General features: G+C 43.6%; 1 pseudogene; it reads right to left on the bottom strand.

Moving 5' to 3' along the window:
• Window positions 1-2,866: 2,866 nt before the first annotated feature.
• LOC144250185 (ras-related protein Rap-1A pseudogene) lies at window positions 2,867-13,949 on the bottom strand (annotated as a pseudogene).
• Window positions 13,950-25,400: the final 11,451 nt, after the last annotated feature.

The following is a 25,400-nucleotide window of genomic DNA, read 5'->3' as shown; positions in this document are numbered from 1 at the left end:
CTTCCATGATGTTCTGCCTCACCTCAGACACACAGCAATACAGCTATATGCCCATGGCCTGAAACCTCTGATACCTGAGGTGTTCTGCATCATCTTGGGTCCAGAGCAGTGCACTCAGCTAAACATGGACTGAGAAATGTGGTACTAGGCAACAGCAGGAATAATGGATCCCCTTGATATGGTTCAGAAAGATATGAATATATACTGGTTAGAATAAAAGGAACTTCATCCCAATCAAAATGTTCATATTTTATGTGAAGGTAATCTTAAGAGTCAGGCACCATTACTGACTCCAGAATCCTGCTGGGCAGATCCAGGATTAAGTTTATAGCATGCTGGAAAATCATGGAGAAGTTAACTAGAGCTATTCTGGGGTAATTGAAGACCATTTTGATTATTTAATTGATGACTCTAGATGACTATAGTCATGTCAAGCAGAATACATACAGATATTATTTGGAGTCACATAGTATGAATGTTTAAATAACTAATAGAAAAGCAGCCCAGAATAACCCTGAAGAAGTAAAAATAATTTTGGGGTACATGTGGGAAACAAAGCAGTGCAGATTCCCAAGGAGCTCTAAGCTCAAACCATCAGTGGACGTTGGGACTTGCTCCTTACCCTGGAGATTCCCCTTTGATGAATATGGCTTGACCCCAAGCCCTTCCTCCATTATGCATTCCAGCCACATGTCACTAGAGGTGAACTCGACAGTGTGCCTTGTTCTCCAAGGGAGCTGGTGACCTAGCTCAGCTTCTTTGGTTATTTTGCTGGTATCCAGTCAGACCGCACAGGCCATGCTGCCTCGCCCTATTGGGCCACCAGACACTCATCCACCTGACCTGCAGTGCTCCCGCTCCTTGGCAGGATCACCCTGCTGCTCCGGCAGCTACCATCAGCCCTGCCTGCAGGGACTCCCACCAAGATACCTGTCCTTGAGTGCCTGGCTCAGCAGGCTGCTGCAGAGGTCCTCTCCTACAGGTGGTGCCTTCTCCTCTGGGGATCCTGCCACTGGTCTCTTGGGGTGCCTCCCTGAAAAAGCCAGTGCTGTTGTCCATCAACTTGTGAATGTTAGGACCACCATTAACCATCAGTCTTTCCTTCTCTGCAGGGATTAATCTTCCTGTCTTCAAGTTTTGAGTGGGTCCATTGGGTTATGGAGCTCATGACACAAGATCAACTCCCTGTTCCTCCGAGGAAGCAGATCTGAGAGTCCAAGAGCAGCCTGAAGAATCAGTGGTCAACCAGCAGAAGGAGGAGGGTCCCCCCAAGGGACAGACAGGCAAGAGGATATAAAAAAGGTTGCCTTGAGCAAAGGGGAAGAAACACCAGCAGAGTCTCCCCCTGGAGACCCAGGGAGACCTCAGTGCCCTGGGGACCAGACCTGGGCTCTGGGAGGGAAACAACTTTCAAGAGAGGGCCTAGGTGTATCCCAAGAATTTCTTTTGTAGGAGACCTGCCAAGTACAGCTTCCACAGACTTGCAGCAGGAATGCTGACCGTGGCTCAGGCTGATGCAGAGTCTGCAGTGCTCTAGGAGGAGAACTGGGCAGCTTCTCACATCCAGACAAGTGGGCCAAGGAAAGGCTGGACAAACACCAGTTTCCCTGTTCGCCAGGCTACCAGGGCTCAACCAAGGAAGTACAGGGCCAAAAACTTTCCTGTGGTCCATCAGAGAGCTGTCCTCCACCAAGAGCTGATGCATGAAGGTCCAAAAAGAGAAAGAAGCCCATGCCAATGGCCCTTCTGCTGTCCCTTACCTGGCATGGAGGTTGGCTGCCCCCAGCTGCCATGAAGCCTCTTCTGTGTCTGAAGGAAGACGTAGGCACACGGCTGAGGGAGGTTCCAGGTGCAAAGAAGAAGGTGGAGGATGATATCAAGGTCTTGGAGGGTAGAAGAGAAGGTGTGGAGGCCTGCACCACCACTCTGCCTGTCCATTCTTGCTTCCCAGCTGGGATCCACAGTTTCATTACAGATTCACTGACCCCACCCATGGACCAACTCAGAACCCTGCTATTCCTGCAAACAAGCAGTGGGAATTTCAGGATGCCATGCCCCTTAACCTGCCTGTCCATTTACCTCCCCCCTGCCAAATAATGAAAGGGAAATACCTAGTTCCCTTCCTCTGCCTCATCCTACTAACCCTTTTTCTCCATTGAGGCCTAGTCCCAAGGTGGGAGTTACCCTTACTTGGTTTCACCATCTTGTTCTCCTTACAAGAGATGTGGCATCTCCCATTATTTTCCTTCCCACACCTCATACCCAGGTGCCTTTTCTCTCCAAGACTACCCCCTGCAGAATGGAATCTCCAACCTCCATGTGTATTGATTCTACTCCTCCTAACCCTCCTCCCTTTGCTTCTCCTCTTGCTGCTCCTCTTGGTCCTCCTCCTCCTCATTCCATTCCAAACCCCACTCTGGTCCCTTCTAACCACAACCCCAACAGCTATGGCCAGAACTTAACTGTTACAAGTGTCTCTCCCACCAAAACAGCCAAGTCCTCTGCTCACCTGACTCGGCATCACACTCTGCAGCCTGAGAACATGGCCATGGACACTACTCCCTCTTCTATGGCAGTGATATTTCCATCTCCAATGATAGCTCCAGTCCAGGCCCCCAGGTCTAGGGTGCTAGGTAGCACAGGCAACCAGCAAATGGATCATTCTCCAGTGGTTCCCCAACACCTCAACTCTCCTGTTCCAACTCCAATTTGAACAATTCCTGTGTCCCACCAATCACTCCTCAGTGTGCCATTCTGAGAAGCAATGGAGAACCTCTTTTTGCAATACCCTCCTGCTCATTGTGATCCCAGCTATGAACCAGCACTGGCCTCCCTCCTGGCAAGGAGAGCCTCTGCACCATCACACTCAAAGCTTGCAGCTGATGAGCCCATGGATACCACCTCTCCTTCCAAGGCTGTCATCTTCCAGTCTCCTCCTGCCTCCCAGAACAACTTTGGACCATAATATGGGGTGCTTACTAGTTCTGGGAACCTCCATCAGATGGGCAGCATTGCCTCGAATCTCATCTACACAAATTGGGGTACACATCAAATGCAGGGACCAAGTGCCAGTCTCCAGCATCCATGAGGTTCTGGAGCACGGATCATCTTTGTCAGGATGAGCAGCATAAGTCATGTACCTCAGGATTTCTGCAAAGAGTTGGTCCACCATGCTCTCACTCTTAGAAGAAGTCTGTATAAAGAGGTAGCCGCACTCTTCAGCAAGACATCTGCCTTCATTAGAGGACACTTCTCCCTCACTCTCCATGTCCATTTTGTTCCCAACCAAGATGACTGGCACTTTCTCATAATGTTTCACTTAGAAGATCTGGTCCCAAATGGACTTGATGTCTTGGAACCCTGCTGGTTGACCATGCTGTCCAGGAGGACGAAGCCCTGGCTGTAGTTGATATACAGGTCCCCCCAGGGATGTGAACTGCTGGGTGCTAGTGGTGTCCAGGATCTGCATCACCGATGGTGAAGAATTCACCCCATCTTCTGTGGTAGAAGTCTTCAATGTTGGGGTCCTATTTCTGGATAAAAGTGCTGATCCTCACAAACTGCTCAGTCAGAGCAGATTTGCTGACCCCATAGGAGCTGAGCACCACCACTTTGTACTAGTGCAAATGTCCTCCATGGCAGCTGTCTCTGCTGCAGCCAACCACATAGACCTCCCGCCAGCCACAGTGCACTCCAGACCATGCTGTGTGGCTGACCCCACCACCTTCTGTAGGCTCCCTCTTCTCATAGTGTTGAGAGACAACAGGGCTCTGGAGGTGGGCAGCAGCTGAGAGAGCAGCTGCCCTGCTCCTGGGCTGAGTCAGGCAGGATGCAAGCTCCCCCAGGTGCCTGCAAAGACTCTTGTCATTATTTTTAGTTGTTCTGGAAATCACACTAATTGTGCAAATTATTTCACAATATAAAGAGAGTTAATATTTTCCCAGTACAAGTGCCCAAGGAAACCTGAAAGTTCCTCTTAACTTTAACCTAGGGCCTTGTCCTTTATTTTCTCATTCACTTTAAAAATTCATAAATGAAAATCTTTTTTTATCCTGCACCTCCGTTATGTGAAGTTTCAGGGTGGCTTTGCCAGCCTCAAAATGTCTAAAAGCCCTGGGGGACATCCCTTGGAAGTGTAGGCATGGACGAAAGAAATCAGCAGCCCTGAGTCCCAGTGCCTATGGGTCCATGAGAGCCTAATTTCAGTGGCACCAGTTAGTGAACAGATGGCTATGGCCTGATCACAGAGAGAAATACTTGCCAATTCAGGAAGAGCTCAATGTGCTGGACCCACCTCTGTCCATACGTCCTCTGGTGATTCTGCACTGGCTCCCATCTGTGCGTGGGAACACTCCTGCTTGGTTTCAGTGCAGAAGAGCACAGACTGGGCTCTGGCCTAGTCCCCTATAGTATAGTAATAGTCTTGATTCATTCCCTTTCCTTGTCTCATTTACTTGCCCACTCTAATTTTTATATCAACAAAAACAAAATGTAGAAGCTTTACTAAGCCATATAGATCCTTCTCACCTCTATTATTTATAATATAGTTGTCCTATGGTATCACATAAACATAAATGGACCCCAAATTCTGAAACCAAGATGTAATTTTAGCATTTTATCTCACATGAGATTAGAGAATCAAAGAAAATATGGCTATCACTTTCCCCCAGAAAATTACTATTTTATTTGCTCTCCTTTTATTCCTGAAGACAAATTTCCTATTTGAATATAGCCTAATAATTTCCACTCACCTCCTTCTGTGTCATCTCTGTGGGATTTGGAGTGCACTATTGGAAGCTGTGTATCAGTTATGGGTTTGTTTGAGCCAACATAAGGCAGGGAAGTTACTTTTCTGGGAACTCCTGGGTGAAATTCCTCAGTTCGAGAAAGTCCAGATCATGCTGGAGCCCCCTGCCTTAGCTACAACCCCAGGTTCTTGCTGCTCCAGTATTCCTTAGAAAAAATTGTCCTTAATACTAGGAAAGGGGATAGGCATGTGTTGGCTAAGACTGTTAAATAGTAGCAATGGAGTCTGTTATGCTAATAGTATAAGTGTTAAGATTGTCCTTTGTTTTCATGATTATGCATATTTAGAGCACTGCATATTACTTGTCCTGTTACAGGAAAATTTAGCACATGTAAAAGAAGCCAACTTCCCCATTTCAAATTGTCTAAATATCAGAGTTGTATACTTTAGTCATTTGTATATCTCTTCATACTGTAGTGGTTTCTCCTTTTGTATTGACTGATACAGTAACCTGATTAAAAGGATATTTTGTACTTGTCGTCATACCTTGAGTTTAAAAAAAACTGCTTAAGAAAAAAATAGTACAATGTGATGTTTTGATATACATATATCTTGTACAATAATTACTGTAATGAAGCTAATTAACTTATCCACCCACTCACCACCACATTCTAAGTATGAAACAGAGTTTTAATGACTATAGGGACTTGGCTATAGGTTAGGGGTCCAGAATTTACTCATTCTGCATCAATGAAACTTTGTACTCTTTGGGCAACAGGTCCTGTTTTTCCAAACCCCAAGCTCCTGGCAACCACCTGCTTTCTGCTTCTAGAGAGAAACTAGTTTTGATTTTACACTTCATTGAGGTCATATAGCATGACCTTCTACATTTGCTTATTTCACTTAGAATAATGTCTCCTGAGCTCATTGGGGTTTCAAATGACATGATTTCCTGCATTTTGAAGGCTGAATATTATTCTGGGTGTCAAATGGTGACATGTTTTTGCATGTAGCCATAATCTTGAAATACAAGAAAATTAATGAGTTTTTTTAAATCAGAAGGTATTTCTGAAAGAGTATTACTTTTTAATTTTCTTTTTAAGTATCAGGGATTGTACTCACCACTGAGCCACATCCCCGGCCCTTTTTGTTTATTTATTTTTATTTTGAGACAGGTTCTCACTAAGTGGTTTAGGGCCTTGCTAAATTGCTGAGGCTGGCTTTGAACTTGCAATTTTCCTGTTTCAACCTCCAAGGGGCATATGCCTCCATGCCTGGATGAAATAACACTCTTAAGTATCACAGGGATAAGTATTTGAGGACAATCTTTGGGGAGGTTGTGACTTACCTGAGGCATTGGGGTGAGCCTGATGTCTGTGCCTGAAAACCTCATGAGTTGATAGAGTTGCAGGTGGACATGAGCCTGAACCTGCAAGTCTGGGAATCAAAATTTTTCACAGAAGTAACAGCCATACACTAAGAATAAACTCACACCGCTAAAACCAAATCACATTTTAAATAGATACATCTAGAAATGAAAATATTTGTTATAAAACTCTAGAATCAAGTGACCAAAATATGAATATTAAAACAAGTAACTTTGTGACTGACATATATTAGAACAAACTAAATCAATCATTTTATGGAGTACTGATAATAAAGTAAAATCAATGATTCAGAGACCATATAGATTTTGATATGTCTTTGGAAAGCTAAGTAATATAAATGGTTCTGGAAAAGAATTCTCAGATAAAGGGAATGACAACACATTTTGGACAGTGGCTGGAGTTGTCCCATTCTAAGAGAGTCTCATATGCAGAAACTCTAATCAGGTGCAGGACCACCATACAGAATGACAGATATAATGGAGGTAATGACAAGAGACTCATACTGAATGAGTCAAGAACTCAGAAGGTGCTATTTTAGCAAACATTACAGAGAAACCTTGGAGTGAAGCTCTGTTAGGATGGAAGAGCTTCACTGAATTCTGATGCTCATAAAAAAATAAAAAAGAAAACATTTTATTTGAAAACCAGGCACAGATGATTCCAGTTGCAATGGAGGTGTGGAGGGGAAATAGGAAGAAGCACAGAGTGACAGCAGCTCAGAACTCAGCAGCCCTCAGTATTGGTGACACCTAGTGAGTGTGCAAGGCAGTTTTCAAAAACTAGGTCAAAGGCACTAAGGAAAATATTAGAGAATGCAGGGGAATGAGAGGGACTGAGAAATGAGTGGTCAGGAACTCAGGAGAGAAATAGCAAACAGAAAAATCACTTCAGCAATGAAGAGTAAACCCCGGAAACCCAGGAAGGACTGTTGCTTACACAAGTGAAAGTGAAAGAGGGGAACAGTTTCACACCCCATCAAGCGGGGGATGGAAAAAGACTTGAGAAATGTCTTAAAATCAAGGTTAGCTGAAGAAGAGCTGATATATGTATAAAAGTAAATGCACGGCAAAGTCACAAATCAAATATTAAAATGAGCATTCATTTCTTTGAAATAAAATTATAAACCTCTGGAATGAGTTCTTCAAGAAAATACTGAGCACTGACTTAGAATTTCTGTCTCATAGGAAGGGATATTCTTGTGAAATCTTAAGAAAAGAAAAATTCTCTGGGTACCTGGATTAGAAGAGCAAATGCCATGCAAGAGAATAAAATGTAGTCTCTCCTCAGCATTTTAGAGACAAACATTGTGGTGGAGACAAACAGAGCATCATGTGTGTCAGGACCCTCAAGGACAGAAATGGTGAGCCAGGAGTTGACACCAGTCAGGCTGGCTGTTGCCAATAGAGGACCAGGACCCAGGTCAACGTGGAAGACCTCAGGTCCTGAGATTTCTTTCAGAAAAAGAAATGGACTGCAGACAGTAAAGTTCCTAGGGAGTCACTGGCATGAGGAAAGATGGTCTGCCCTAAATTGTAAGTTACTATGATCATTTAAAAGAAAAGTATAGGCCTAGGAGAAAATGAGTGTCATGCTGGTGGATACCAGGGTGACTGCTTCTCAATCTGGTAAGATCTCCCTCTGCTTATGTTTTTCTATGATGTGTTTTAAACACAACTGGTAACAGACTATCATTCACTTTAAAAACATCCAACATTAACTCATCTCTGTGCTTTTTTTTTTCTTCTTTGTATTGGGGACCAAATCCAAGGGTGTTAACACACTGAGCCATATCTCCAGCATGTCATATTTTTTAAGGATAAGGTCTCTCTGAGTTCCTTAAGGTCTCCTTAAGTTGCCGAGGCTCTCTGTGAACCCACATCCTGCTGCCTAAGCCTTCTGAGCTGCTGGGATTACAGGCATGTGGGACCACACCTGGCTATCTTTGTGCTTTTTCAATTAAAATAAATAATGCTGTGGGATAACATAAATTTAATCATGCCTATGTATTCTAGCATTGGAGGGCTACAGAGATCACTGCTTTTTATTGTTTGTTTTTTAAAGTAAAGAACCCTTGGGCAATTTAGTAATGAACTACATTTCCAGTCCTTTTTATTTTATGGCAGGGTTTCATTTGTTTGCTGAGTGTCTTGATAGTTGCCCAGGCTGGCATCAAACTGGTGACTCTCATGACTCAGCCTCCAAATCATTGGGATTATAGGAATGTACCTCTGGGACCCACAAGACTCTGCTCTGAATATGCGTTAAAACTGACTTACATTGATATTATTTGATAATATGCCTAAAAGGGAACATAATTACAATGCTGTTCATTTAATGCTTCCATGCGAGTACCGCATTGAACTGATTTCAGGTGTTGGTTTTTGTTGAATGTGATATTATTTGCAAAAAGAGATATTTTGTATATCTATACGTGCCAAGTCCTTCAATACTATGAGATGGCTGTCTCTAGGACTTGGATGTGTCCCAGTTGGTCATTAAAGTTATAGTGCCCTTGCTTGAGGCCAGGAATGCTTGACCACAGGGCTGCAAATCTGGGTGGACAGTGAGTTACTGCTTTCATGAGAAGCTACGGAGACTCTTCCATGTTTTTCCCAGTCCTTCAGCACCTAGTAAATAACTTCCCATGATCCTGATGAATTGGGGATGGAAGAGGCAGAGTGGAAGCCTGTCCACGCAGAGTAAGAGGTTGAAGCTATATGGTGGCATCTACACAAAAGACACAGTGAGCAGCCCACTCTGAGTCACACACTTTGGTGCTAATAGCTACTATAAAAAGTAACAGAGGCTGCAAGTGCTAATGGAGGCTTAGCCTGGCAGCAGGAGGAGCACCTATGGAGTGGTGAGCTATTACCTGGGAGTGTGTTCTTGTGGCCTCCTTCACTGAAGTGCATGGATTTGTACCATCTTCTTGTTTCCACTTGTGTGCTCATATAACAGCAGCCTCTGCAGAGCTGCTCTCAGTTTCTGGTTTCTTCCTATGCCAGGGACAAAGCGAGGCAGGCACTGGAGAATGTGGGCACCTATTTGTCTTACACTGAACCACTCCCCTACACTCACATTTTCCCCCTTCCTCTTAGGATGAGAGGCATTGTGCTCACATAGTCAGATAGTGAGTTCACAAACATAGTCAAAAACCTGCCTGCTGGTCCCCATTTTGCATTGTCATGCTTGTCTTCACAGGCTTGCTGGGCTCATCTCTCTGGGCTATCATGTATGGGAGAAGTGTTCCTTAAAGAAAGGAGTGGGGACATCAGCAGTACTTCCACTCTGGGTGGGGACATATGGAGTACTTGTGTCCTAGCACACCTCCTCAGTGCCTATGACTGCAGTGGTCAAGCAGACTCTTCTGGTGCAGGGACTGACTCATGGTCAACTAGAAGCAGCAGTTGGCAGTGTGGTGGGCCTTCTTGCCATAGACATCTTAGATTCAAGTCTCAAAATTGTGAGTGATGCAGGAGTGGCAGCAGCTGCTGCAATCTAGCCATGCCAGATTTCCACAGGCTTGACAACAGCTACTTTGGCTACATGGATGTGCAACAGTGTGGCTGGTAACAGCATGTGGGCCACTGTAGGTGACAGTGAAACAGTCAGGTGCATGTTATGGCAGGGACCAACACAGATCCCCTTCCATTTCTTCTCAATATTTACAGAGGTACAGTGGCTCATTCCCTGTATTTCAGGCACTCTGGCCCCTCCCCTCATCCTTAGCCTGCCTTCTCCCTTTAATGCTCCCTGAGGGCAGCATATAGGTCACTGAAGTACTGGCCCAGCAGAGATGATAGCTGGGTGATGGTGTCCATGATGCAGCATGCAGCAGGGACACCAGAGCACCACATAGTGTATGGCCCCATGGACCATGTCCCTGAAGTGGTCCACAGTGGAAAGAGCCAAGGAGTGCCAAAGTCAGAACTGTGTGTCTTTTCCAGTTTATCTTAGTTGCCAACACATGGAGGCTGGACTCTCTTTGCTTTTGGATATGTAGTTACCCAGGAATCCAGTAAAAAGCAAAACCAAATCAACAGTTACAAAATGAAACATTTTTAACCCAAAACTTTCCATTAGTCTGACCTCCTATGGGTCCACTCCAGGGACCATTCTCGTTGCTCTCACCCTGAGTTCATGGAGTCTTTGCATCACAGGACAAATTATATTTGAATGGGACACTATAAGGTCTTACAGTTTTCAATATGAGGTGTCCCCTAGAAGCTCCTGTGTGAGACAATGCAAGAAAGTTTTTGAGGTAAAATCATAATTTCAGGAGCCTTGAACGAACAGTTTCTTAATGCATTCATATGATTAAATGGGAGCTAAGTTAGGCAGGTAGTGGTTGACTAGAAGTAGTTCCACGAGAACATGGCTTTGTGGTTTATATTTTGTGCCTGGTGAGTTGCTCTCTCTGCTTCCCAGTGGCCATGTTCTGAGTTGTTTCTTCACCAGACTCTTCTTACATCTTCTTACACCTGAGTTATGAACACAGCTGACTATGGAGTACCTGTGAAATAATAAGAAACTTTTCCTCTAATTATTCTTGCCATCATAGCTGACTAGAAAAGAAACAGATGCCAAAAGGTGAGTTGCTTGCAGTGACTTGTCAGACTCTGTGGTTCAGGAACTTGTGGAGACTTTTGGTATTTGGGATAGAAGTTTTGAATAGTTTAGAGATGTAAGTTGGAAAAGCTTTGAACATTGTAAGAAAAGCTTATCATGTGATTCTGGTGGAAGCTCTGAAGATCAAAATGCTGATAGGACAGTTGATAAAAAAGACTGTGCTCATGAAGTTGCGCAGGAGGAGGATTCTATTGGAAGAGGAACTAGAAGATATTTATGTTACATTCTGGCAAAAATATTGTCCACATTATGCACATGTCCTGTCACATTTGTGTGGCTGGATTTAGAGATTATGTACTCACTAATCTGGTGGAGGAAATTTCAAGGAAGCACAGGATTCAGGCAGTGGTCTGAATATTTTTAGCAGCTTTATCCAGGTTTACTCTGATAAGGTAGAGCAGAAGGAAGGGTGTAAACTTGCATTTTGGTCATAAAAGGTGGAGTATAATCTAGGCCTCAGGAAGTTGCAGTTTTTAATGCATTTCCGTCACGAAAGAGATAATAAAGAAATTTACGCAAACACATTAGAGGAGTGGCTTAAGGTCATTTCAAGAATTGTCAAGATCGCACAACTCATGTTCAGAGGCTATATAAAAGTACAAATTCCATTGAGAAGAGAAACCAGGACTTTTTTTCTCCACGCTCAATCAGCCACTCAAATGTTGCCTCAGCCATGGTCCCCAGACACTTGGCTACTGCTTGAGATGGTGGCAGACATTGCCTTCAACCACGTGGTGCAGGAATACAGGATGCTGGAGTTAGGTGGTCATGAAGACTTCCAACATTTTAAAGGAAGGCCTGGCAGGTCAAAGTATAACAAAGTGAGAATCCATGTAGGTAGGCCCTGAGAGGGTCATGAGTGCAGCTGTAGAAGGAAGTTGAAGCTGCAGTAGTGACCCCTGGGATGAAAAGATACAATACAGGGAACATCTGTTAGGGGATGTTGCTAGCTGAGGATAGAGCCAGTCTATGTGACAGGCCAAGGGAAGAGGCTGCCCAAATCCTTCAGAGCCCACTGTGTACAACATGTGCCCCGATGCTGAGCATGGGGACAGAGGACTTGTTAGCCCAGCTGGATTTCAGTCTTGATTCATAGTCATCTCTTCTTTCCGTGTGCCTACTTCTTACTTTGGAAAGGACATACTTACTCCATGGACTCTATATTGGATACACATAAATCGATTTTGATTCCTATAAAAGCTCATAACCAAGAGTTTAATTAGAATCTCAGAAGAGACTTTGGAATTGCAGTTTTAGGCAATGGTAGATCTGTTTATATTTGAGCCTCTCCTAGAGATTCAATGAATGTATTTTCCATGGTGAGATGTTCATCTCCTTTGTGGATCATGGGTGGCATATGAAATTTTGGAGTTAGTTGTACTTTAGAAGCTCAAGGGAGATAATGCAAGAGTGCTCAGAGTTGAAATTATTACATTATGAGATTGTTTCCCTAATCTATGAATAAATCCATTGGGTGGATTAATAATTTTAAAGAGGTACTGCATTGGGTGGTAAATAGAGAAGGTGGGGCATGGATGGAAAAAGTAGGTCACTGGGGGCCTGTCCCTGGAGATTATATTTTGTCATTTGGTCCTCCTTTCTTTCTACTTCATAGCACCTGTGAGTTTAGAAGCTTCCTGCAAAATGCCCTTCTTCCATGATGTTCTGCCTCACCTCACAACCAGAATGATGGAGCTGGCTTCCCATAGATTGAGACCTCTGAAGCATGAGGTGTTCTGCATCAACTTGGGCCCAGAAGAGAGCAGCCAGCCTAATATGGATTGAGACCTCTGAGAAATGTGGTCCTAGGCAACAGCAAGAATATTGGATTTCATCAATATTGTTCAGAAAGAAAGATATGTATATATATTGGTTAGAATAAAGGGACTATATCCAAATCAAAATGTACAAATTTTGCCTGAAGCTAATATCAGAGTCAGGCACCATTACTGGCTCCAGATTCCTGCTGGAATGTTCCACAGTCCATTCTAATGGTTTTTTAAAATTGTTGTATGCTGGAAATTATTGAGGAATACCTGAGTAGAGCTGTTCTGGAGTAATTGATGGCAGTTTTGATGGGTAATTGATGAATTCAGATGACTACAGTCATGTCAAGCAGAATCCATACAGGGTATTATTTGGAGTGATGTGCTATCAATGTCTAAATAACCAATAGGAAAGCAGCCTCAGAGTAAGACTCTGAAAAGATAAGAATTTGGTGAGAAAAGAAGCAACACAGAGTCCTGAGGAGCTCTAAACTCAGACTAGCAATGGACATTGGGCCTTGCTCCTTATCCTGGAGCCCTTCCTTTGAGAAACCTGACTTGGCCCCAAGCACATTCTCCATCATGCATTCAGGCAGATATCACAATAGGTACACTCAACAGTGCACCTTAGTTCTCCAGAGGAGCTGGTGTCCCATCTGTGCTCCTTTGGTCTTGTCACTGGTGTCCACTGGGAAGTCACCAGCTTTTCTAAATGGTCAATCTTCTGAGCAAGTGCATTCGAGGGCTGCACAGCCCAACCCTTTTGGGTGATTAGGCATGCCTGATCCTCAATGTTTCTGCTCCTTAGCGGGATCACCCTGCTGCTCCAGCACCTGCCATTAGCATTGTCTCCAGGCACTTCTGCCAGGATCACTGTCTTCACAGGCCTGGATCAGCTGGCTGCCTCAGAGGTCCTCTCCTGCAAGTGCTGTCCTCCTCTCAGGGGATCCTGCTGCTGGTTTCCTGGGATGTCTCCCCAATAAAGCCAGTGCTGTCTTACACCAACTCGTGGATATTTGGACCATCCAGAATTTTGTCACTGCCGACCAGTACTTCTGACTTAGTTGAGCAAGTCCATTGGGCTGTGCAGACCATGACACCTGCTCAATACCCAATTCATTATTCAGAGGAAACAGAACAGACAATTGAAGGGTAGCCTGAAGGATTAGTGGTCCACCAGGAGGAGGAGAAGGAGAATCCCCAAAAAACAGATAGGCAGGAGGATTTGGAACCGGGTGCCCTGAGAATAGAGAAAGAAACATCAGTAAAGTCTGTGGAACCCAAGGAGACCTCAATTCTCTAGAACCCAGTCCTGTGCCTGGGGAGGGAAATACCTTTCAATAGAAGGCCCAGGACTTTCCCAAGATCTTCTCTTGTCATCTGCAGTTCCCACAGACCTGCTGCAGGAGGGCTGACCATGGCTCAGGCTGATGCAGAGGCAGCAGTGCTCCCAAAGCCAGGCCCCAAGTGTCCCTCACTTCCAGAAACGTGGGCCAAGGGAAGACAGGACAAGCATCATCTGCCCAGCTCTCCAGGCTCCCTGGCCTCATGCAAGGGAGTGAGTGGACAAAAAACATTCCTGTTGTCCAACAGAGAGCTGTCCTTCAGCCAGAACTGCTGCCTGGAAGCCCGAAAAGAGAAAGAAGGGAACGCCTATAGCTCTGTCACTGTGGCTGCACTGTTATCCAGGTGGGCTGCTCCCACCTGCTAAGAGGCCTCTCCTGTGTCTGGAGGAAGACCTAGGCATCCTGCTGAGGGAGGTTCCAGGTGCAATGAAGAAGAAGTGGAGGATGATATGGAGGCCTTGGGGGGGAAAAATGAAGTTCTGGAGGCTTCCACCACAAGTGTGCTTGTCAATTCTTGTGCCCCACCTGGGGCCCATACTAGGAATGCTAACACACTGACCCCACCCAAAGATAACCTCATTGATCCGAGCTCTGGGCAGTTTCCTAGCCTTCTGCCTGACTAGGAAGTTCATTGCTAGCTGGAGGGGCTTCCTATTCCCTCACATTTTTGCCTCCATGACCTTCCTTTTACCTCCAACTTGTACATAAATTCTTATAGTTTCTAGTCTCTGTTCACACATCTTCCCTGCTCTCTGATTAGATGTCAAAAAAGAAGTGGCATTTGTTCATGGTGATGTGTGGAGCCTGACATTATGCAAATCTGGAATAATAACAAGTATCTGCTGCAAGTATCTCTCCCACCGGAAGACAGATCCAAAGGTGCTCTCCACTGAGCTTTGCAGAAGGCTTTTTACTTTTCGTTTTAAGACAGGTTCTCACTTTTGGGATGCTGCCCTAGAACTCAGCAACTGCCTGACTCAGCCCATGAATTGTTGGGATTAAAGGAATGCACCACAACATCTGGTTTGACTAATAAATTTTTAAGTCCCGTTTTCTTATTTCTTTAATTTGACTGCCCCCTTCCCCCTTTTAGATGAAGGCCTCATCCTCACCCTTGTATGGCATGTTCTCTCCTGAGTGCTGCCTGAGTATCTTGGTTAATGCATTTTGTGTCCTGGGCTCACTGGGTCACTTCTGCTCATCAATACTGGGTGGTGGATATGGGAATATGTATAGATTGGGGCCTGGAAAATAACATAGGTTTCAGTCTCTGTTTAAGACAAGTAATTGGCCAATGAGTCCAGAAGCCACTTCTGACCTCAAGATCATCCCACTGTGGTTTGGGTCTTTATCACCCTTTGTGCTCTGTCTATCCCTTTAGCTGCCAGCACAGCATCAACATGTGGATAAGAACCTGTTGCTACCTAGGAGCCCTGCCTCTCGTTTTGACCCCTCCCATCAAGTGTCTGAGGATGGTGTTCAGAGAAGCCATTGACCTTCTTTCTCACCAGCCTTAGTATCCCTTCTCAGTGGTTGGAATCACCTAGCACAGTGCTCTTCAATCTGTTTCCTCCTCTGTGGCTCTGGAACTCCAGTTGATAGGCAGTTCTCTATCCAATTGTGACAGCTGAATCCCTGACCTTCAAGGCAGATGTCCTTTCAAGAACATCAAAGTGGTTTAGGGAAAAAGACACAGGGATGAGTTCTAACCCCTTTCAGCCTCTCAGAACAAGGCTGCCCCTTCAGCATATAGAGGATCCACCCACCCTGGCCATATTTGTCTTTGCAGCTTCCTTGGTCCCTTGGGCTACAGCAGTGGAATGTGTGAGAGGAAGGTGATTCTGGGACCAGGGGGTCAGCCCATATGAGAAGACAGAGAGCCTTAAAATGACTTGTCTTCAGACACCAGGAAATGGTAACTGCAACAGTGGGAGAGGTCCTGGGTGTGTGGGAGAAAGAATGTTCGGAAACTGTGGCTGCCTCATCCTGAAATCTGAGAAGTTGGGGCAGCAGAGCATCTCCATGTCCAGATACATAAAGGTAGGCCCCAGGCCACTCCCCTATTTAAGGGCTTCTCAGCTCTTTAGGGGCCCAAAGCCTGACACTCAGGACATACAATCAGCCACATGGACCATCAAACACGGGACTCCTTGCCAGTGCCATAAAATGACTGCCACAGGAGGGCAGCTGCACTTTGATCATGGGAAAATGGCCAGTGGTCTCCCGACACAGGGCACCACCTCCCAACCCAGCAGGGCTGATAATGTGTCAGCTAGATTTGACCTACTAGCCATACCAGCTGACCCTACTAGCCATACCAGCCCCTGATATCCAAGTCAGACCCAATTGTGCCCATCCTCATTACACCAGTGCTATGTACCAAGTGCCCACTGGGATACTGCCAGCCAAGTGGACCCACCCTTCTTCTTTTCACTGCAACAGGAGCCTACATCCCTAGAGATACACAGCTTAGAGGCATAACTGGAGGGTCCTGGAGTCAAGGGGTCTCCTGAACCTCCAGTTCTGACTACTCTGACCTGTGGGGAACTCCTAGCACTCTGCTGTATAAGATTGCCTCAGAAAAACCACAATAGTCTGGTTCTTATAGTCTCAGCCCCAGGCCCTGCCCTAAGACCCATTGCTATCTTGCTTTCAGATGGGTCTTGGCAACACCATTAGGTCTAGCCATCCCCATGATGACTGTCTTTTTTCTGGTTACAGACAGATAGGGAGGGACATAGTCCAGCCCCCAGGCCAGCCACATCTGGTAGATGGCAGCCTGGGTGGAGTGGAAGGAAAGAGGAGAGAATAAGCAGAGAGGTTGGGGAGGGGAGCAGGAAGGAAAAGAGACCCTGCATTTGTCTGACTCAAGACCTTGGAACTCAAGTTTCCCACTAGGTGCCAGCAGAGGACAGGGTTCCTGGGACCTCAAGTAATGACAGCAGAATCTCTGCCTTATGATATCTCATGCTAGGTACTACTAGGTAGTGAAGTCAAGGAAAAGGACATCAAGAGAAGGACAGTATAATATTCAACATACCTGGGTACTAAGAGAGCCAGGATCAGGTTTGAGTTCTGGAGGTAAAAGTGGGCAGTTGCAGAGTCCTCTCATGCAACAGCCACCTGAAGGTTATACAATGTCCCCATACACTGCTCCTCCAAAGAAGCATTTATTACTTGGTCTACAAAAGGGGAATTCCATGACACCCACACAGACACTGGAGCTTACAGAGGAAAGAGAATGCCCCTCACATTACTCATTTTTACATCTGCCAGCACCTGCTCCTTCCAATGTTGTGCTCACCCTACAGGGTGCTGAGCTTCCTGGGCAATGCATGCCAAGAACTGCCCACTGCTGAAGCCCAAGAGGTGCTGCCTCTTGGAGGTACTGCATTGGGCCTAGTGTTTCCCTGTCTCTGCCACTCACTGACCATGTGTCTCAATTTACCCCTCTATGGCACAAGTTAAAATCCACCCTGCATGCCTGGGACCAGGTAAGTCTGGTAAAAACCGTTCTGTGGCTGAAGCACATGCAAGTAGGGCAAAAAGACTCCTGTCGTGACTCTCTTGCCGAGGAATGGCATCCATCAGGCTATAGTCAGGCCAGCCAGCTGTGGAAAGTCAAGTCCCTGGACTGAAGAACCTTGTTCCTTGAGGTCATCAATGCCCTGGGGAATCTGAGGTGGAATGCAATTAGACCAACCCCCATTATCATACCCTTTCAGGTTAACCTGTGATAGAAGGATCAAATTTAGACTCATTTCTAAACCTGGATTCCCCCTGGAATTAGGCCTTTGGAATGAAATCAGGTCCTGTGGTTACCATCTCCAGGCTCCTGGTTTTGGACATTGAACTTGGTTGCATCTGGAGTGTGGAAAAATGTTGCTAGGTAGTAGGTTAACATAGTTTATGAAGAAGACCCCACATGACCCTGAAGTCAAAATCTCCCCATCCAACACCTTATCCATAGACAATGTTCAAATATTTTTTGTTTATTTATTTGTTTGTACCAGGTATTGACCCAACAGGCTCTTTGACACTGAGCCACATCCCGGATTGTTTTTTTCTATATTATTTTATGATAAGGCCTCCCTACATTGCTTATGGACTCTTTTAGTTGCTGAGGCTGGCTTTGAACTTGTGATTCTCCTGCATCAGCCTTCCAAGACACTAGGATTACAGGCATGCTTCCTGAAAATTTTTAACAAAGTTAGAAAAATTTGTGAGGGCAGTTGAAATCAGACTGTGGAAGATTAATGAGGTCTCACCAGAATTATCCCAAATAATCTAGAAAGAAACCTGCCATTAATAAAAATCTTGTGGACACGTGAAGATAGTGGGATTGGAGTAAGGCATCCTGAGCTTGGAAAGCAACCTGCAGCCCTCTAAGTCCAGACAAGGCCAGAAAAGAGGGACAGACAGCTCACAACACATTCTCTTGTAGTTCCTTCAGGCTTTGTGGGCAGCCTTCCCTCCACCATCTCAGCCTCCTGTGTATAGCCGCAAGGCATGGGGGTCGAGGTCTGAGAGATGTCTGTTGGCAGGGATCTGGCACCCACCTGTACAGGTGCTCACTAGGCCACCCATGTTTGCCCTGCCACCAGTAGCCAGGCAGTGCATGATGAGAGGGGAGTTGCAATTCCTCCCCTGTGCTGTCCTCATTGGCTCTCCTCCTTGTCCCTACAGTTATGAGAAGGCTTTGGGCACAGATGGAGTCACAACCCTCCTGACCCTGGGACATGTTCCCACTTAGTCTAGGTGAACCCCCATGGAGGGCAGACTACTTAGGTCATTAACAGGGAAGAGGGTGAAGACAGTGTTGGGGTTGGAGGGGTCATTTGGTCATGCAGACCAGTAGCAGGGGATGAGACTCTCTAACAGGATCATGTTCTATCTTCTATGTCAAGCTTGTGGCTTTTGCCAAAGTTGGCCATGAACTCGGCCCCTAGAGAAGGGATCAGAAATAAAAGGAGCTTCCTGTCTGCTCAGGTCTCCAGAATGAACAAGGGTAAAAGTAGAAACAGCTCACCATGCCCCTTGAGAACCCTGAAGTTTGTCCAGGAGATGCACTAAAAGTCACCTGTTTTGGACAGTATGCCAGGTGCATGGGACATGGAGAGGTGTGGGGTTGGGGACAGGGACAGTATTTAAGTGCTATTCGGTGTGTGCCCCTTTGCTCCCAACACCCGTTTCCAATCCTGATGCCTCTGTCTGCCTTGCACAAACTTGTCTCCAGACCTAGTTTGATCCTTTTCTACCTGCAGCTCTCAGCAGCATGTGCTTGTCTGTACTTGTGGAGGGGAGAGAGTGCCTGGCTTTGGGAGCCACAAAGGCCACTGCCAGGCTGAGAGGTAGGGTTCAGGCTGGTTGACCTGAGTGGGGTCCACAGCATCCTCAGGAGGTGAGCTCTGGCTTCTGCCTCTGGGAATCTCAGGCACAAAAGTGAGGAGGGTGACTCTGAGGTGTTAGGAGGAGGAGGCCAGCTTGGTGTTACCTGGGTGAGCAGGTCTGCCACTGGGCAGAAAAGTTCACTGTGGCCAGGCTCCTATACCCTCTCAGAGCAATAGCTTAGCTTTCCAACCCTCCAGGAGACTGCAAAGTGTGCACACTTCCTATGCTGCAATAGTGATCAGGGACATTATGGGAGAGCTGGATCCTAACTACTAGAGTGGTATGGGATTGAGTGGGGGAATTTCCTTATATCAAACCAGTGACCCACCCAGAGGTAGTTCTGTGCCTGTCCCACAGCTGAGTGCAGGGCTGTTTAAGCAGTGCCAACTCTGGTCAGCTCTACCCACACCCCCAGTCTGTAATGTTTTAAAAATGGAAATAGAGAATCAACATAAATCACACCCTCCTCATTATTTTAAGATGAGTAAGCTCTTGGTTTGTATCCCATAGTTGATATTCAAAGGAAAAAAAACTTTAATTTAAATTCAGTAGAATTTATCTGAACAGACAGGAAAACAAAAATCAAAAAAAAAAAAAAAACAATAACAAAAGAGTAGATTCCCTGGCAGCCCTCACAATCAAAAAATGTCCAAAGAGTTATTGTGTGCAGTGCCATGGGGCACTACTTATGAACTGAAATGAGGCAAAAAACCCTTTCATTGTTTACAAAGGAAACTTAATTCATGACAACTCTGCAAAGGACAAGCTAAGCAGTTATTCAAGAAAAAAGGCTGTCAGTCAAACTACTAAATTGTATTGTAGTTTTCACCAAGGACTCAGTGTGAAGGCATCCTCAGGCCAAATCTAATTTAATGTTGTCAGTACAATTTGGAAGAAATGAGTAAGTTGCACATTTGATTTTCACAAATTTAGAAAAAATGTTATTTATAGATCATAATATTTTATAAGATTTAAAAGTATACAGAATCTAAGTAAAATGAAATGGGCAATAACTGAAATATCAACTCTGCTTGGAATATAAGAAGCAAATAATAAAGTTTCATGTAAAAGTCTTGTAAGAAGTGTAAAAGTGAATTTCACTAGATAAATAGTTCTTGGACTTCTGTTTTAGGATTTCTTCCATCAAAAGAATGATACACACTCAATGGAAGTGTAGCATATTTGAAACTCAATATCTAAATGAACACACAAATGTATGGTATTTTAGTGCAACTTTATAAAAAGACATTTATTTTGCATAGCTATGCACAGAATATCTTATTCTCTTAGAATAACTAAATATTTAAGTCCCCCCCAAAAATTATGAGCACTTGTCAGAAAAAAACATTCTCTAGCTATGAACTTCTTTGATATTCTTGTACCTATTGATCTTAAAAATATATTAAAGTAGTGACTTTTATCATACTGATGATAAGAGATGAATGGAAATGACCATTTACCAACTTCACATTCAACATTGTTCTGAGTACTAGTTTAAGAATTCCACGAGACATGAAGAGGTAATTATTTTGATTGTCTAGATTGGATAAAAATGTTCTAGATCTGATGTTAGCATCAGAGATCCCTGTCATAGTAAAATGATGATCACTACTACAAAAAGTCAGGAAAAGACCTCACTATAATAAAGTCACTATAAAAGACCTCACTATAAAAATGTCTTCACTACATTGTCCTTTACTAACTATAGAGAATTGAGTATCATTTACATTCATAATAAAGTTACTAGACTTCCTAATGGCTGCCAATCTTACGGAAGTCTAGTAACTTTATTATGAATGTAAATGATACTCAATTCCCTATAGTTAGTAAAGGACAATGTAGTGAAGACATTTTTATAGTGAGGCAAAAATCATAGAATTTGGAGGGAAAAGGATGGCATTGGAGCAGATTATGCTAAGTGAAGCTAGCCAATCCTTAAAAAACAAATGCCAAATGACTTCATTGATATAAGGGGAATAACTAAGGACAGGGTAGGGACGAAGAGCTAGAGAAGAAGATTAACATTAAACAGGGATGAGAGGTGGGAGGGAAAGGGAGAGAGAAGGGAAATTGCATGAAAATGGAAGTTGATCCTCAGGGTTATACAAAATTACATATAAGAGGAAAGGAGGGGTAAGAGAAGAATAATACAAGTGGAAGAAATGATTTACAGTAGAGGGGGGTAGAGAGAGAAGAGGGGAGGGGAGGGAAGGGGTGGGGAGGGGAGGGGGGATAGTAGAGAATAGGATAGACAGCTGAACACATCAGACACTAGAATGGCAATATGTAAATCAATGGAAGTGTAACTGATGTGATACAGCAATCTGTATACTGGGTAAAAATGGGAGTTCATAACCCACTTGAATCAAACTGTGAAATATGATATATTAAGAACTGTGTAATGTTTTGAACTACCAACAGTAAAAAAAAAAAGTTACTAGAAATGTAGAAACAATATGGATATTGGGTTTAAATATAAAGTATTATCAATTTTAACTTTTAAAAATCCCTTCACTCTTTCATTCAACTTGGTAAAAGTATTTGTCTGCTTAGAGTTTAGGCACAAAAATTTTGAGAATCAGTCATTTCATTTGACAACACTTGAAGTGTTCATACTGGAAATATAAACTATTCTATTGGGTATGTATATTATGGTTTGGACCTTAAAACTTATGTATTGAAGGGTGGTCCCTAGCTGATGTTGTCATTAGGAGGAGGGGCTTCCTAAATTGAGCATGTGAGGTCATTGGAGGTATGCCCTTGAAGGGTATATTAGTACCCCACCCCATTCCCTATGTCTTTTAAAAAAAATTCCCTTCCCAGCCACCATCATATGTGCCATTTTGCTCTCACTTGTGCTCCCCATCATAATGTTTTGCCCAGCTGCAAGCCATAAGAGATACAGCCATGTGTCCACGACTGATAGATAAGGCTAGCTGCATTGATAAGGTTTGATTGTTTTCTCTCTCTCTTCTGTGTCTGCTCTTATATTAGGATTTATGCTTTCACAGACTTTCATGATGAGAGCTATCTTTCTTTCAGTTCTTGATGTAAGACTTCCTTAAGCATCTTTTTAAATTTTTTTTAAGAGAGAGTGAGAGAGGAGAGAGAGAGAGAGAGAGAGAAGAGAGAGAGAGAATTTTCAATATTTATTTTTTAGTTCTCGGCGGACACAACGTCTTTGTTGGTATGTGGTGCTGAGGATCGAACCCAGGTCACACGCATGCCAGGCTAGCGTGCTACCGCTTGAGCCACATCCCCAGCCCCCTTAAGCATCTTTTGTAAGGCAGGTCTGTTGGTCATGAGTGTAAAACAGCTAAGCTTAAACATTTAGACTAGTAGCATAAGATATTTGGTACTTTGCTATGCACGATAAGGGTCTTCTATGATCAAATTTCCCTAAAATACCTTGCATTTCTAAGTAAATAGATATTGAGTTTAAAATATACTACCCTTCTCTTTTGTATGTATCATTCTTTATGATGTAGGGCTATTTGAAATAGAATCTAAAAACTATTTATCATTATAAAATTCCTTTTTGCATGTCTTATCATTTCTTTCCTCTCCAACCACACCACACTCATTTTACAGAATTGAGCAGCCGAGGCTTTATTTTGGAAAACACATGAATTTGTTTTAGACTGAGAGCATAGGCAAGAGAGGGTACCCCAGGCAGGAGATTTTCCCTAGCAGTAGGCTGAGGGCTAGGTCTGGGCCTCAGGTGGGTCTCTTATTCCCTAGGCATCCCTGGAGAGCTGCCACCACAGCTGACCAACCCTCCAGGAGAGTGCAAAGTCTACACCCTTCCTTGGAAGCATGTAGGTCCCGCACTGCTGTAGTGTTGAGCTGGGACAATGTAGGAGAACTGAATCCTAACTACTAGAGTGGTGTGGCCACCAGAAAGTGGCCAATGGGTAAGAAATTGAGCCCAGGAAGGTCCCCATAGCAAACCAGGGACCAACCCAGAGGGTGGTTCTGTGCCTAACCCACAGCTGAGTGGAGGGCCGTTTGAGCAGTGTTCACTCTGGTCAGTTCTACCTACATCCCAAGTCTGTATGTCTTGAAAGATGGAAACAGACTATAAACATAAATCACATCCTCATAATTATTTAAAAATGAAGAAACTAAGTTTTTATCCTATTTTTAATATTTAAAGGAGAACAGAACCAGACTCCCACAGGACATTGATTTGGAAATTTTGTCATAGCAATTTAAAATGATGCTGATGAACACATTAATAATGGTCGTAAGGACTGAGTAGACCACAGGCAAGATCAGATGGGCAATGAAAGCTGTGGGATGTAACCTCTAAGAAGGAATCTGGAGCAGCTGCCAGAAATGAAATAGACTTGAACATAAATGAAGAGTGCCTTCAATGGAGTCACCAGTGGGCTGCCCACAGACAGACAAGGGGAGAATAAAGGAGCTTGACAATGTAAGTAAAAAAAATGGGCAAATTGAAATTTAAAAGAAAATAAGAATGGAAAAGCAAAGAGCATATCCAAGTGCTTGGAACATTTACATGAAATAATATTCGCAATGGGAAAATTAGAGGAAAAGAGAGAAAAGTCTAAAAATATTTCAAGTAATAAGCACTAACATTTTTCCAACATAATGATAGTCAACAAACTATAGCTTATGGAATCTCCAAGAATATCAAGCAGGATAAATATAAAACCAAAATGTACACATAGATATATCTTAATCAAGATCATGAATACCACTGAATGGTGAAAATTTTGAAGCTAAAGGAAAAACACAACATATTTTAGGGAAAAAATTGCATCCAAACCATAGCAAATCATAAACATAAATGCTACTTTGGAGAATTCAGAAAAATTACACGTTTTATATTAAGGATTATCCCTTCTGTCTTTTATATCCTACATTTATACTTTAAATATGCTGTAAGCTTTCGCATCAAATAACAAGTGTTTCCATTTTTATTTTATGTGAAATCACCTTACACTGTTAATGATGTTATAAGGTGATCATTTGGATGTGATCCAACAGATTTTGTGAATTCCCAATTGATAAAGATATAAGACCTAATATAAACATAGATGGTTCCCAATCTGGAATGCTTTGACTTAAAATTCTCAAATTTACTCTAGTGCCAAAGCCCTAAGCATGCAGTGGCAACCTCACCCTTTGAATTATTAACTGATATTTTCTCAAACTAGCCCTATGTGAGTTATCCCAGTCCTCCAATGTTGGGCAGCAACAGTGAGCCAATCTCCTAGGTGGCACCTGACTCATGAAGGCAAGTGCTGATAGTCTGTGCTGTGCTGTGCTGTTAAGCTGTGATGCTGAAATGTTAGGTACAGTAATGCACTTTCCCCTTAGAATTTTTTCATGTCTGATAGATTTATCAGAAAGTTGCCCCTCCAAGTTCATGAAAAATGAGGGGTAAAAATGTATTTCTTTGGTTCCACTGAGAAATGGCTAATTCTTATATAATATGCATATAGAAGATGGGTCTTCTTAACATTTTCTTGGACCAGTGGTTTACTGTGCCAATGAGAGTGAAATTTAGAGTCCAGTTTAGGTTAGTAATGTTCCTGGTTACACTGATCTGCTCACCCTTTCTGTCTTCTTGACTGCCCTGGGTTCCCACTCCTTCCTAAAGATAAATAAAATTAAGGAATCTCTAATGATTTACCAAGATAAATATAGACAACCCAGAACAGCACTATCAAGAATCAGCATGGGACCTGGGGATATAGCTTAGGGATAGAAACCTTGCTTATCATGTGGGAAGCCTGAATCACAATCCCCCTCCCTTCACAGACAATGTTAACTATTAACTAGAACTTCAGATGAGACAAAGATATTACAGAAAATTATTAATAAACTTATGAAAATAAATCAAGTGACAATTAGCCTAAAATAAAGATAATTAAACAATAGAAAAGTAACAACCAACACCTATTTTGCACGTAAAGAGGTTGAAGTGGTGGGTAGACTCAGCAAGACACTGTAGGTATACGTGACAGTTGCACAGTGGGAAACATCCAAGAAATTGGAGAGCAGGGGACCTTGTCCAACTCATTTTATCAGGTCAGTATTATGCAAATCCAAAGCCAAACAAAGATAAATACTATAAAAAGGGTGGGTGGGGGTAAAAAGGACA

Source organism: Urocitellus parryii, chromosome 14, assembly GCF_045843805.1.
Source record: "Urocitellus parryii isolate mUroPar1 chromosome 14, mUroPar1.hap1, whole genome shotgun sequence".
NCBI lineage: Eukaryota > Metazoa > Chordata > Mammalia > Rodentia > Sciuridae > Urocitellus > Urocitellus parryii.
The sequence above is the reverse complement of the archived record's forward strand: the minus strand, read 5'-3'. Positions and strand labels throughout refer to the sequence as shown.